Genomic DNA, 14,758 nt, shown 5'->3' with positions numbered 1-14,758 from the left:
GAAATTGGAATGGGGAGGAGTTTGGGAGATGAGGAATGGATTGGCATTTGCTACTTTGGTTGATAAACTGAAACGCCCTGCTTGGCAATCTATTAGGGATAATTGTTACAGAACTGCTCCTGAGTAATGCAAATACTATCGGCTAGATTACGAGTCTTGCGTTAGCCTTAAAAAGCAGCGTTGAGAGGTCCCAACGCTGCTTTTTAACGCCCGCTGATATTACGAGTCTTGCAGGTACAGTTGTACCGCTCACTTTTTTGTCCAGACTCGAAAATACTGCAAATCCACTTACATCAATTGCGTATCCTATTTTTTCAATGGGACTTGCATAGCGCCGGTATTACGAGTCTTCCAAAAAGTGAGCGGTAGACCCTCTCCTGTCAAGCCTGGTACCGCATTTAAAAGTCAGTAGTTAAGAGTTTTATGGTCTAACGCCGTAGCATTAAACTCTTAACTAAAGTGCTAAAAAGTACACTAACACCCATAAACTACCTATTAACCAGCCTATTACCAATTGGCTGGTAGAATTTTATCAGCCAATCGGAATTAAGGTAGAAAAAATCCTATTGGCTGATACAATCAGCCAATAGGATTGAACTTCAATCCTATTGGCTGATTAGAACAGCCAATAGGATTGAGCTCAAATTCTATTGGCTGTTCCAATCAGCCAATAGGATTGAAGTTCAATCCTATTGGCTGATTGCATCAGCCAATGGGATTTTTCCTACCTTAATTCCGATTGGCTGATAGCATTCTACCAGCCAATTGGAATTGTAGGGACGCCATCTTGGATGACGTCACTTAAAGGAACCTTCATTCGTTGGGTAGTCGTCGGCCAGGAAGGATGCTCCGCGTCGGATGTCTTGAAGATGGACCCGCTCCACGTCGGATGGATGAAGATAGAAGATGCCGTCTGGATGAAGACTTATGCCCGTCTGGAGGACCTCTTCTTCCCGGCTTGGATGAAGACTTCTGCCCATCTGGAGGACCACTTTGCCCGGCTTCATTGAGGACTTCGGCCCGGTTGGGTGAAGACTTCTCAAGGTAGGGTGATCTTCAAGGGGTTAGTGTTAGGTTTTATTAAGGGGAGATTGGGTGGGTCTTAGAGTCGTTGTGTGTAGGGGTTAAGAACTTTAATATAGTGGCAGTGACGTTGGGGGCGGCAAATTAGCGGTTAATAAGTGTAGGTAGATGGGGGCGACATTGGGGGCGGCAGATTAGTGGTTAATAAATATAATGTAGGTGGCGGCAATGTTGGGGGTAGCAGATTAGGGGTTCATAAGTATAATGTAGGTGGCGGCAGTGTCCGGAGCGGCAGATTAGGGGTTACTAATATAATGTAGTTGTCGGCAATGTCGGGGGCAGCAGATTAGGGGTTAATAAGTGTAAGATTAGGGGTGTTTAGACTCGGGGTTCATGTTAGGGTGTTAGGTGTAGACATAACTTTTATTTCCCCATAGGAATCAATGGGGCTGCGTTAGGAGCTTTACGCTGCTTTTTTGCAGGTGTTAATTTTTTTTTCAGCCGGCTCTCCCCCATTGATTCCTATAGGGAAATCGTGCACAAGCACGTTTAGCCAGCTCACCGCTACCGTAAGCAGCGCTGGTATTGAGGTGAGATGTGGAGCTAAATTTTGCTCTCCGCTCACTTTTCTGCAGCTAACGCCGGGTTTGTAAAAACCCGTAATACCAGCGCTGTCTGTAGGTGAGCGGTGAGCATAAACTGCTCGTTAGCTCCGCACCCCTCTTAACGCAAAACTTGTAATCTAAGTGTATGTGTCTTTACATAAGCATAAGCGTACACAGTTACGATAGGAAAATAAAGATGAAAATATGAGCTTGCAGGTTCATTGTACTTATATATATCTTAAAATTTTACGGCAAGTCATTATTCACTGTAAAAGACAAAAAAAAGAACAACATCATGCAGAACAGTGTAACATTATAAATATGCGATGTAGCTGTTTGAAATTATTTTAACAATAATCAGCATAAAAAAAGGAACCTCCTTCACCCCCCTCCGTATCCCAAGTTCAGAGGGGCATTAGGTTTCAGTCCAATGTTTTAGAAAGTATCCTGCAATGACATTTGTAAGTACATACTACTGAGTGGACCCACCAATTGAGTTTGAAGATTTTCAGGTAAGGAAATAATAACTGTCTTCCATTTATTAAAAAAATCGTTTAATTTGTAAGTTAGAAGGATTTCATAATAAGTATTGTTCCGAAGCACATTGAGCAACTAAAGCTTTTTTACAAACTGAAAATGTAGGAGTTTTAGCGGCTTTCAAACTTTGTTTTAAGTATTAAATTCCTAATTACCAATATTATTGTATTAATCAAGTCGTTCTCTTTGCATTGCTCTGAGTATTTTAATAAAAAGAAGACATGATATGCCTGAATATCAAAATGTATTAATAGTATTCTTTTAAGCCAGTAATTAACTTGTGCCCACAATTGCTTAATTTTGGGACAGGACCAACAATAATGTAGAGTATCTGCCTCATCTGAGCAGCATTTGGGACAAGTTTGTTTGATTCCGTACCATTTATTTAAACTAGCATTTGCTATATATGTCTTATTTATTAATTTCAGGTGTGATTCCCTCCAATTCTTTGGAAACCCAATTTTTATTGCTTAATTTAAAAGAATTTTGAATCCCTTCTATGTCCAGTCTTGGGAACTTTTAGCCATTTATTTTTAATTTCATTCAAATACTTTAAATTTTGGGATGAGTTAATCAGATTATAAAATCTCGAGATTGAGCATCTGCCAACTTTATATAGTTTAATTATATCTCTTAAAGCTTCCAGAGACCAAGTTGGTCTATGTTCCATTTGTAATTCATTAATATAGTGTCTGATTTGTAAAAACACAAAAAATCTCTCTTAGTTAAAGGGACTGTCTACACCTATACAAACATTCGCCCATACCTTAGATCCGTTGCCAATTTTTATAATGCATCCCTTCAACCCTAACAAGTCAGCAACACAACCAAAGTTATTTAAAATCAAAAGTTATATTTTATACATTAAAAATGGCCGACAAACTTCACCCAGTCCCTTCTCCACCTACCTTATAGTGGTGTTTTCTTTATAGCTAACATTCGTGCACATAGCACCAAGTGACGTCGGGACTATCAAAATACGTATGTGCATATTTGGGGAAGTGAGGAAGTGGAAGTCCGTCTGCGCATCTAGAATAAAAAAAATAATAAAGCGTATTGCAGATTAAAAATATACTTACATTGACGGTCCTACTAATTATTCGATCTGTGTTAAAATTGGAAAGATGTTTTGGTTCCGGATATTTGGTTCCACTACTATTGCGCATGCATGAAACAACGAAAGCGCGAGACACAATTTTAACAAGTGATCCACTTTTGATTGAAATTAACACAGTGTATGATGTCATTCATAGGCGGAGCTGGGCGGCCATTTCTAACTGTCTAAATCTAACTTTTGATTTCAAATAACTTCAGTTGTGTTGCCGACTCGTTAGGGTTAAAGGGGTGCGTTATGAAAATCTGCAATGGATCGAAGGTATGGGCAAATGTTTGTATAGGTGTAGACTGTCGCTTTAAATCAAATTGTCTGGCAATATACTGTATATGTATCTATTTTTAAATCCTCTGTTAAAAATTGAGTGATGTATATCAATCCTTTGTACTTCCATTGTTTAAACACTACATGAGAATATCCTGGGGTGAATTCAGGATGACCTGAAATAGTAAGAAATTCAGTACAATAAGGATTAATATCAATCTCTTTGCAATAGTTTTGCCATGCCATCATTTTATTTTTTAATGTGATCATGTTAGCTATTTTACTTGGGAGTTTATTCATAGGGCAGTGTATTATAGCCTGTAGTTCAAATGGGGCTATTATATTAGTTTCACATTGAAAAAATGAAACATGTTCGTGGGCCGTTATCCAATCTATGGCGTATTTAATTAGCGCTGCTAGATTATAATCTTTAATATTAGGAAAAGCTAAACCTGCGACTATTTTGGCGCGCTTAAGTCTATCTAAAGCTATTCTTCGTCTTTTGCCATTCCAAATAAATCTTGTGCAGATTTGATTAAACAGCACTAAATCAGCTTTATGCAATAAGAGAGGAATATTTTGCAGTAAATAAAAGAGCTTAGGAAAAAGGATAGTTTTAATCAGCATTATTTGTGCTGCCAATGATATTGGGAGATTAATCCAATAAGACAGTTTCTTTATGCATTCTATAAAAAAGTTAGGGAAGTTCAAGTTGTACCACTCTTGTGGATTATTGGACAATATTATTCCCAGGTATTTAATTTGGTGAGCTTCTTTAAAAGGGAGGTGGATAGCTAACCTACCTGGTTTGTTCAGCCATAACAGTTCTGATTTTCTTAAATTAATAGTGTAACCTGAAATAGCGCCAAATATCTGAATGTCATTTAATAATTTGGGGATGTCTTTTCCAAAATCACTTAAATATATCAGCAAATCATCTGCATATAATGACAGTACAAAGTTTTGACTGCCAATTTGCATACGAGTTTGCAGATGGCGTAATAAAACTGCCAGAGGATCTATTGATATATTAAAAAGCAATGGTGAGAGAGGACACCCCTGACGTGTCCCTCTCTGTAAGCTAAATCTATCTGTCCTTGAGCCATTGATATTAATTGCCGAGATTGGATTAATATATAATAGCCGTAATAGTTTTATGAAGTTGCCCTGAAAGCCACATTTATCTAATGCTGTGAATAGATGATCCCAATTGATATAGTCAAACACTTTTTTGGCATCAACTGTCATTATCGCTGCATCCAACATCCCATCTTGCTTTTTGCTTTTCATCTTATCCCATATACACTCAGAACCAACATCGTTTTTCGATATTTTTAACAAGGTTCCTGCCCGGCATGAAACCGGCTTGATTTTCATGAATAATTTCTTTAAGATATGGTTTTAGCCTGTTGGCTACTATTGAAGTTAAAAGTTTATGATTAGTATTGAGTAGGGATATTGGACGATATGAGGAAGGGTTTTCAGGATCTTTGTCCTTTTTAGGAATGAGTGAGATGTTGGATGCGGCAAAACAAGGGGAACAAATCTTAGCCTGCATATAAGTATTATTATATAAATTTTGTAAAACAGGTATAATCTGTTCTGCCAATATTTTGTAAAATTCAGAGGGCAGCATATCAGGGTCAGTGCTTTGTTTGGCTTAAGACCTTTTATTCCATCTGCAATTTCTTTTATCATTATTGGGTTGTTTACATCTTCAATCGCTTCTTGAGAAATTTTGAGTAGCTTTACCTTATTCCAAAATATATTTTTGCTTCTAAATCAGGTTTTCCTGCTGTATATACATTTTTATAGAATTCTATAAATTCTATAAATTCTAAAATCTGATCCCTCAAAGCAGCCCCCAGATTCCCTAAGAACAAATCAAGCCCTTCATCAGCTAAAAGCACTCATCCACTATGTAAAGAGGGCACATATCTTCAAAAAAATGTGTATGCCTGATTTGGAAAACCCCGGCAACAGCTACAGTCCTCCCCAATTCTTCATTTATTCTTTTGCTGATTCTGTAATTTGCCTGATGACACACTAAGTGCTTCCACACTTGTCTGGCAATCATACAGAACTACCCAATCTTGACACCAGGTATCGTGGCACACAACCATTGAATGTCTTTACCTCCCAAATGGAGGACAACAATGTTTGGGTGACCCCATCAGTGTTACTCCTCCTGGATTACCGAGGCAAGTCTCTCTACCTCATCCTTCTCCATCCCAGCCATTTAATGGATGCCTGATTCACAGTTCTGTCTTTCTGGATGCTTCAAAGTTTTATTTGCTGTCCAGTAGCAATAGGAGTGATCTTGGATAAAAACCCTTACAAGACTCGGGGCATCCCTAGAAAGAACAATACAAATACACGAACACACAAAAACCATAATGAAAAACTAGTAAAGCTAAAAATGCAATGAAACAAGAAAACCCAACAAGGTGAACAACTAAACTCTCTTCATTTATATATCTATTTTTCAACAACTGTCCGAATATAAACCTTGTACCTATGCGAGCATCACCTGCCCAGTTACTGAATCTCCCTAACCGAGCACCTTTTAGCAGCCTCACCAGTCGCACTACATATCCTAACAGAATGTGGTGCAACCTACATTCAACCCTACACTCGCAGCTGCCCATTCCAAAATCTTTCTGACATTGTATCGAGACAATGATGAACAACTCTTGTGCACTAATAACTGAGTAGAAGCTCTGCACCTCAATTAAAGAAAAACCTGCATAATCCTCATTAGCCTGCTTTCCTATTGTCAACCAAACACCTCTCCCTGCTTGATCGGTTTTTGACCTAGAGACACCTTCTCTGCAAAACAAACGTCACCTACCTGCACACCTGCCCACACTACAGATCTAGAGGGAGCTACTAACTCACTAATAAACAAAGCGTAATAAAATGCAAGCGCAAATTTTTCCCTGAAAAGCGAAACCTCATAGCCTGTGGCACAATGTCTCTGTAGCCATACAATCTGTGAAAGTAATAGACTTTTTCTCTTTTTTTTTTTTAAAGTCTGGATGGGGTGAGGTACCAACGACTCAGAAATTTATAGTGGGATTCTTGTGTGCATGCCAAAACCGACAAAGATTTGACTGAACGGAAAATCCGCTGCCAGTCTTCTCTGTTAAGCTCTATCTCCAACTCCCTATGCCACATCTTGGTATAATTAGGGGGGGGGGGGCTTTCTTTAGGGTGGAGAAGGAGAGTATAAATAATTGAGACCAAGTGTTTAGAGATTGTTTGGTTCGTGCACAAAGATTCAAATGGTGCGGGGTCTCTCAAAAACTGCAACCTATATTTGTGTGTGTTAATATAGTGTCCTATTTGTAGATAGACAAACCATGGGACTGGGGTGTCTGGATGATCCCTTAAAATTTCATTTCTTGTCTTCAGTCTCCCTGTTGTCACGAAACTACGTACTTGGTTATGAAGAAGGTTAGTCTGGTCTGGGGGCAATTTGAATTGCAAGGGCAAGTCTGAATTTCCAAATATAGGTGTCAGAGGGGATAGTGGGGTAGAAATGTGGGAATCTTTATGAGTCACTTTATCCCAAAGGGTGAAAAGTTCAACTAGGAGTGGAAAACCCATTATGACTGCTGGCCTATTTTTACTATTCGTCCAGAAAAGAGGCAATAAGTCATTAACCTGCAAAATATCTCTATCTACTCTAATCCAGTCCTTCTGAGAGTTACCCTGACACAATTCTACCACTCTTTGTAACAACACCGCAGTAATAGACTTTTTAACCCTACAATACTAATTGTGTCCTACCTTGCAAACGAGTACCACTTTGGGGTGGAAGGAGTTGGATTCCCACATCAATCATCTGGTGCACAGAGCTTTCTCATCTGGGTGACTTTGTTGGTTGGCAGGTCCGGTGGCGAGATGTGTCAGGTGGCTCTGATGTCCCATATGATTTACACTTTGGTGCTTAATAACATGTGAGTGGGATCTTGGTTATCACAATTCTCACCACTTGTGCATACTACACTATGAGGCAACATTGTTTTATTGCTTTCCTACACAATAGCAGCAAGCCTTGATTGTGCCGCGTTTTTATTTTTTTACCAACTAATCCAGCAACAGTACTTGCCTCTCCAAAACCATGGAGTCATAGAAAGATGCACAACATACTTCCCATTCCTTCCAAACTTCACATATGCTTGGTGTGTTGACAGAGCGAGCACAGCTTGCACTAACAGCAGAAAGATACCTTGTTTTCCACTACCTGTAAGAGAAACAACGGACAACTCAATCCCTTAGCAGCTGCCCAAGGTGCCAATCTACTTAATAGTTCTCACTGACAGCAACAAAGCACGTCTGCCAGCCTATTATTCACTCCAGGGCCATGAAGTGAATATTATGCTGAAAGTACCACAAAACCAAATGTTGCCAATATCTGGGATACACGCAGCTTATAACCTGTTAATAGCTTGAGCTACACTAAGGTTATCAGACCAGAAGATGACAGACCTATTGGTTAATCTGTCTCCCCAAAGCTCCACTGCATCTACAAAAGGAAAAAAACTCTTGGCGTGTGAAATTCCTAGTGAATTCCTGCTCCCCCCAAGCCACAGGCCACCGCTGTGTCCTCCAAGCTCCCTCAAAATACACCCCATATCCATGTCAACCTCCTGTTGAACACCCTCCAAATAGAAATACCCCTACAGGCAAAGTTCAGTAACTCCAGCAAAGACTGAAGCTTACACAAGGACAACATGGCTACTGTAACAGCCCCCTAACATGCTCTACACCTTATCCTCAAGAATCTTATACAATCTCAATGCCTAAGAAAGTCAATCTCCTGGTTGGACCCTGAGACCCATACTCTGACAGAGGGGCCCTGAACTACTCATGAGACACTGAATGACTGCCATCAGCCTAGTGCACTCTCCAGAGCCTGAAGGACCCATTAAGAGAAAATCATCTAAATGGTGAACCTCTGAAACTGCAGCCCAATGTGAAAATGTACTGAAAGCTTCATACACCATGCACACAAATGATCAACCTAAAAGCAGACATCTATCCATTTAGTAGGACCCTTCAAGTTTAAGCCCCATAAGATAGAATGACTCTGGGTGTATAGACAGCAAATGGAAAGCCAATGTAATGTCCAGCTTTGCTATCAGCACTCCATGACCATTTGCCTGCACTAGACCCAGGTCATCATCAAATAACTGATGATGCACCAAACTAAATATCACACAACAGACCTACCCTTAGGATAGGACAGGTGTTGAATGAGGTAAAACTTCCCCTTTTCCTTCTTTGGTTCCTCCCTCAAAGTGGAATCCACCAGGCCCAAAACAGGGGCCCACAATCCTTCCCAGCACCAGCTCCATAACAAGCTTTTTTCTTACCACTAGAGGAAACCGATAGGCAAACTTCAAATTCCAATGAACAAGGGAGCCTACCACTCCGCCCGACATTAGAATTCTATATCCCACGCTCAGCCCCTGAATTCCCAAATCTGCTGCTTCTCTATTTGGGTATCCCAGACAGCCAAGGCCTAATTGTGTTCAAATTCAGGGGTGGTTGGCTCCCATTCATGAAGAAGACTCTTTCTGCACTCCTCTTGTCCCTGCACTATTCCACCTCTGAAGACACTTGAGCCCAGGTTGTTCGCCTCCACAGCACATGCAGACATGATGAAAGAACTGGATTGCCATCCATCTTGTGGCAAAACTTCATATTGTAGTCTTGCCATGCGCCCTCCCTGAATCCGGTGTATATGTCAATATACTTTAAGACAGCTAAGTCCTGGTCCAGCCTAGCCTCCAAGTTAATGGGCACTAAGACTCTCAAGCATCGCTGGCACTCGTCAAATCAGAAAATTTAAATTTCTTTGGCCCTGTATCATCCCTGCTCTGCTCCTTATCCTTTATAAAACTCAGCAGTTTGCTGAAAAATGTTAACATACTTGTTATCCCTAATCTTCCTCACCATGAGTGCACCAAGCAAGCATAAGGATCCCCCTGATCCGCAACATTCATAGCCACTATCGCTGGGCTACAAACAGAGACTCTCCTAGGCTCTACTTCTTTCCCCAGCTTGTTCACTTTCACAGAGCTAACAGGTGCCCCTGCACTATCTTGCTTAGGCTATGCAGAAACCAGCTTCTTTGTCATTCAAAACATCCACCGCTACCCCTTACCCACCAAATCTAGTGAGCTATCACTATCTGAAGTAGATGTCCCTGATGACTCTCTATCCATCTGTCCAGCACTGCCCCAAAATGATCACACCAGATCCTGTGGTATCCGCCACTGGGGCTGGTCCAGAAGCTGCAGCAACATCACCAGAAAGCTCAGGTCCCTGCTCCATATTCTGATAACCTGCTAGATCCTGCTGAGGACTTGTATCTGAGGGAGGAGTACCCTGGCCCAAAAGAAGCAGTGTGAGTCTCACAACCCCTGCAAAAGACCCCCTATCTCTCCCACTGCTACCCCCAGCAACCCTTGTATGGCAAGTAGTATAGGTTTATAAAGGCCTGACCCTAGAACCAGGACTAAAAACATTTCTTGCATCCTTCCATTGATTGTACCTATACTCTGTGGGAGGACCCCCACCTCCCCATATGAGCTCTCTTGCACCGGGCCCCCTCTCCCCACATTCTCCCCCAAACATGTCCTACCCAAGAAGGCCAAGCCACCTTCTCCATTGTTCTATCTGGCATCCCACCACATGACCCGGAAGTCATGTCAGCAACACCCGGTCATTGTGGGAAGAGGATGCCAAACCTACACCAGAAGACAATGCTGAAAAATAGGAGAACCCTGCACTAGCAGAGGCCCTCCTGGCCATCTGAGTACAGATTGAAAAGCTGCTAGCATAGTAGCCACTGTATCTGGCTGAGGAGACCCTGGGTGATCCAGGCCCACTGAGAGTATGTAAAAGCCCCACAGCCCCTTGAGCAGCAGTTGAAGAAACCCCATGCCCTAGGCCTCCAGCCCCAGAAGGATTGCAGGAAATATGACCACCTCCACCTCTGCCCACTGTACCCGCCAAGCTACAGTTTTCCACAGCACTGACCAAAGCGGGGGGGGGGGGGGGGTAACCTAATGCAAGCCTTTTGATTTAGCTATTAAAATCAAAGAATAAAATACTGTCAAAATAATAATGTATTTATTCACCTTTTTTAATATATTTTTAGACAACAAAGGCGAACTGTATCATTGACCTTAGCAAATTTTAAATAACATTTTTCTCTGCCGTATTCCAATAGATTGACCTATTAGCAGAGTCTGAATGTTATTAGAACAGATTAACAGCTTGTTTGCTGCAATTTTTTCAATTTTCAAACTCTACCCACCCCTTTCCTTATTTGGAGGTCATCCTGCACTTGAATCTGCAGACCTTTCGATTAGCCAATGTCATTGTGTTAACAAAATAAAGCATTTCATATTACAAGTGTTAACTGTGTCTTTAAAAGTTCGAGCTGCTGATTTTATACATAGTATAAAGAAGGGGGAATAAAAAAGAGTTGTTTTTTAAAAAAAACAGAGATCACGTCTTTCATTTTATATTAAAACAAATATTTTGATAGTACAATTCTTATAAAATAACAGTTGAATTACATTTAGATGACTGCTACCCACGCATACATCTGTTCTACTTTAATTTAATGAAACAGGTAGACACATGGTGCTAGACAACAGCTATTATTTCAGACTACGTACTGGGAATCATGTGACTATAATCACGCATTAATATGCAATGCCTGATTTGATGTACAGAAGTGTTGTGCTTAGTATAATATTTAGCACATAAATATAACTTCACTAATCCTCATTCTGCATGTACTGAACTACTTTCTTTATAGATTTTCCCCACTTCTTCCTCTTTTCCATTTATCATTTAACTAATTCTATTTCATTTTATTTTTCTTTCCCTCAGTGGTTAAATATTTTTCTGGATCTATTTTACTATGCTATTTCTATCTCTCTTTTCATTTTTTTTTCATTTTCTCTTACTCTGTAACTGTAAATTACATTTGATTCCCTGTCACCCTGGGTACCCTAATTTCCTGCTGCAGAATACCCTGGGATGCATTTAGAATTATATATATCATGCACACATGCATTGTGATGTTGCCATATCACTGGGCACACTTCCTATACGTCTGGCTTCTGCTCATTCTCCCCTATGGGACTCTGACAATCCGATTGGTAGATTAAAACTCATTCATCTTCCAACTCTGACTCCAATCTGTGACAGTCACATACGAGGAAGGAATTTTGATTCATATAAAGTTTCTAGCCCATAAAATGTTATAAGTTGAAAAGAAACACAGATGGAACCCAGAGCAAAATAAAAATTGGACTGAGGAATATTTTTCCGCCTCTCTGTAGCACACTCAACCAGTTTACTATACTTTCTGTGAACCAACAAACATTATGTATGTTAAAGTCTAATGGACAAATAGTATGGGCATTATTAACACTTTTTTCTTATTTTAATAATGCTAAATTTGACATATTCTAACTTTGTATTGAATGTAGAACCATTTGTTATCAATGGTAAATATAGATCTTAAAGGGACAGTAAACACTAGGGGGTCAATTTACTAAAGTGCGAGCGGACATGATAACTCTTTAGCGAAACATAAAAGTTGCACAGAACACATCAAAAATACATTACAAGCTACAGTTACACTCATAATAACACCATCTAATAAAAGTATTTAAAAGAAATATTGCACAAAAAAGTTATAAGAGCTCAAAAATATGAGGTCTCAGGTGTTCCAAAAAAAAACAGGCAGAGGGCTTTAACATAGAGATACATACATATACATTTCCAAAGATGTATATATATATATATATATATATATATATATATATATATATATATATATATATACAGGGAGTGCAGAATTATTAGGCAAATGAGTATTTTGACCACATCATCCTCTTTATGCATGTTGTCTTACTCCAAGCTGTATAGGCTCGAAAGCCTACTACCAATTAAGCATATTAGGTGATGTGCATCTCTGTAATAAGAAGGGGTGTGGTCTAATGACATCAACACCCTATACCAGGTGTGCATAATTATTAGGCAACTTCCTTTCCTTTGGCAAAATGGGTCAAAAGTAGAACTTGACAGGCTCAGAAAAGTCAAAAATAGTGAGATATCTTGCAGAGGGATGCAGCACTCTTAAAATTGCAAAGCTTCTGAAGCGTGTTCATCGAACAATCAAGCGTTTCATTCAAAATAGTCAACAGGGTCGCAAGAAGCGTGTGGAAAAACCAAGGCGCAAAATAACTGCCCATGAACTGAGAAAAGTCAAGCGTGCAGCTGCCAAGATGCCACTTGCCACCAGTTTGGCCATATTTAAGAGCTGCAACATCACTGGAGTGCCCAAAAGCACAAGGTGTGCAATACTCAGAGACATGGCCAAGGTAAGAAAGGCTGAAAGACGACCACCACTGAACAAGACACACAAGCTGAAACGTCAAGACTGGGCCAAGAAATATCTCAAGACTGATTTTTCTAAGGTTTTATGGACTGATGAAATGAGAGTGAGTCTTGATGGGCCAGATGGATGGGCCCGTGGCTGGATTGGTAAAGAGCAGAGAGCTCCAGTCCGACTCAGACGCCAGCAAGGTGAAGGTGGAGTACTGGTTTGGGCTGGTATCATCAAAGATGAGCTTGTGGGGCCTTTTCGGGTTGAGGATGGAGTCAAGCTCAACTCCCAGTCCTACTGCCAGTTTCTGGAAGACACCTTCTTCAAGCAGTGGTACAGGAAGAAGTCTGCATCCTTCAAGAAAAACATGATTTTCATGCAGGACAATGCTCCATCACATGCGTCCAAGTACTCCACAGCGTGGCTGGCAAGAAAGGGTATAAAAGAAGAAAATCTAATGACATGGCCTCCATGTTCACCTGATCTGAACCCCATTGAGAACCTGTGGTCCATCATCAAATGTGAGATTTACAAGGAGGGAAAACAGTACACCTCTCTGAACAGTGTCTGGGAGGCTGTGGTTGCTGCTGCACGCAATGTTGATGGTGAACAGATCAAAACACTGACAGAATCCATGGGTGGCAGGCTTTTGAGTGTCCTTGCAAAGAAAGGTGGCTATATTGGTCACTGATTTGTTTTTGTTTTGTTTTTGAATGTCAGAAATGTATATTTGTGAATGTTGAGATGTTATATTGGTTTCACTGGTAAAAATAAATAATTGAAATGGGTATATATTTGTTTTTTGTTAAGTTGCCTAATAATTATGCACAGTAATAGTCACCTGCACACACAGATATCCCCCTAAAATAGCTAAAACTAAAAACAAACTAAAAACTACTTCCAAAAATATTCAGCTTTGATATTAATGAGTTTTTTGGGTTCATTGAGAACATGGTTGTTGTTCAATAATAAAATTAATCCTCAAAAATACAACTTGCCTAATAATTCTGCACTCCCTGTATATATACTGTATAGGCTGACATGTTTTGGCCGGATGCCGTAATCGTAGTTAAAATAATGCAAGCGTGTGATACATTTAAAGGGATATCTACTTAGTGATAGTGATGTCGCAAACCTAAAATTTTCGGTTCGCGAACCGCGGACTCGAACTTCCGGTATTGTTCGCGAACTCAATAGGCAGGAGAACTTTAAAACCTACAAGGACTCTTTCTGGCCACAATAGTGATGGAAAAGTTGTTTCAAGGGTACTAACACCTGGACTGTTGCATGCTGGAGGGGGATCCCTGGAAAAACTCCCATGGAAAATTACATAGTTGATGCAGAGTCGGCTTTTAAGCCATAATGGGTCTAAATCAACTAACATTCCCAAAGTAGCTGTCTCAAAACATCCCGGACAGAAGATAGATTGATAGTGATAGATAGGATAGATAGATATACATAGATTGATAGTTAGATAGAATGGATAGAAGAGAAATAGATAGATTTGTTAGATATATAATTACCCTAATAAATTCTAATAATCAAACATGCGTTCTTGGACCCAACTAGCTTGTGTCAATTAGTACTTTTCTTAGCACTTTAATCCCTGTCCCCCCCCCCCCTATCGGGGGAGTTCTATATGGCCTGCCAGATTACCCTGAAAAATTATAATAATAAGACATGTGGTCTGCTACCTATTTTAACGAGGTTGTGTTTTAAGTACTACCATTCTTAGCACTTTAATCTCTGTAACTCCCCCTATTTGGTGAGGTCTATACGGCCTGGATGATT

The sequence above is a fragment of the Bombina bombina genome, chromosome 6 (genome assembly GCF_027579735.1).
Source record: "Bombina bombina isolate aBomBom1 chromosome 6, aBomBom1.pri, whole genome shotgun sequence".
In the NCBI taxonomy this organism is placed as follows: domain Eukaryota; kingdom Metazoa; phylum Chordata; class Amphibia; order Anura; family Bombinatoridae; genus Bombina; species Bombina bombina.
Note: the sequence above shows the minus strand (reverse complement) of the source record.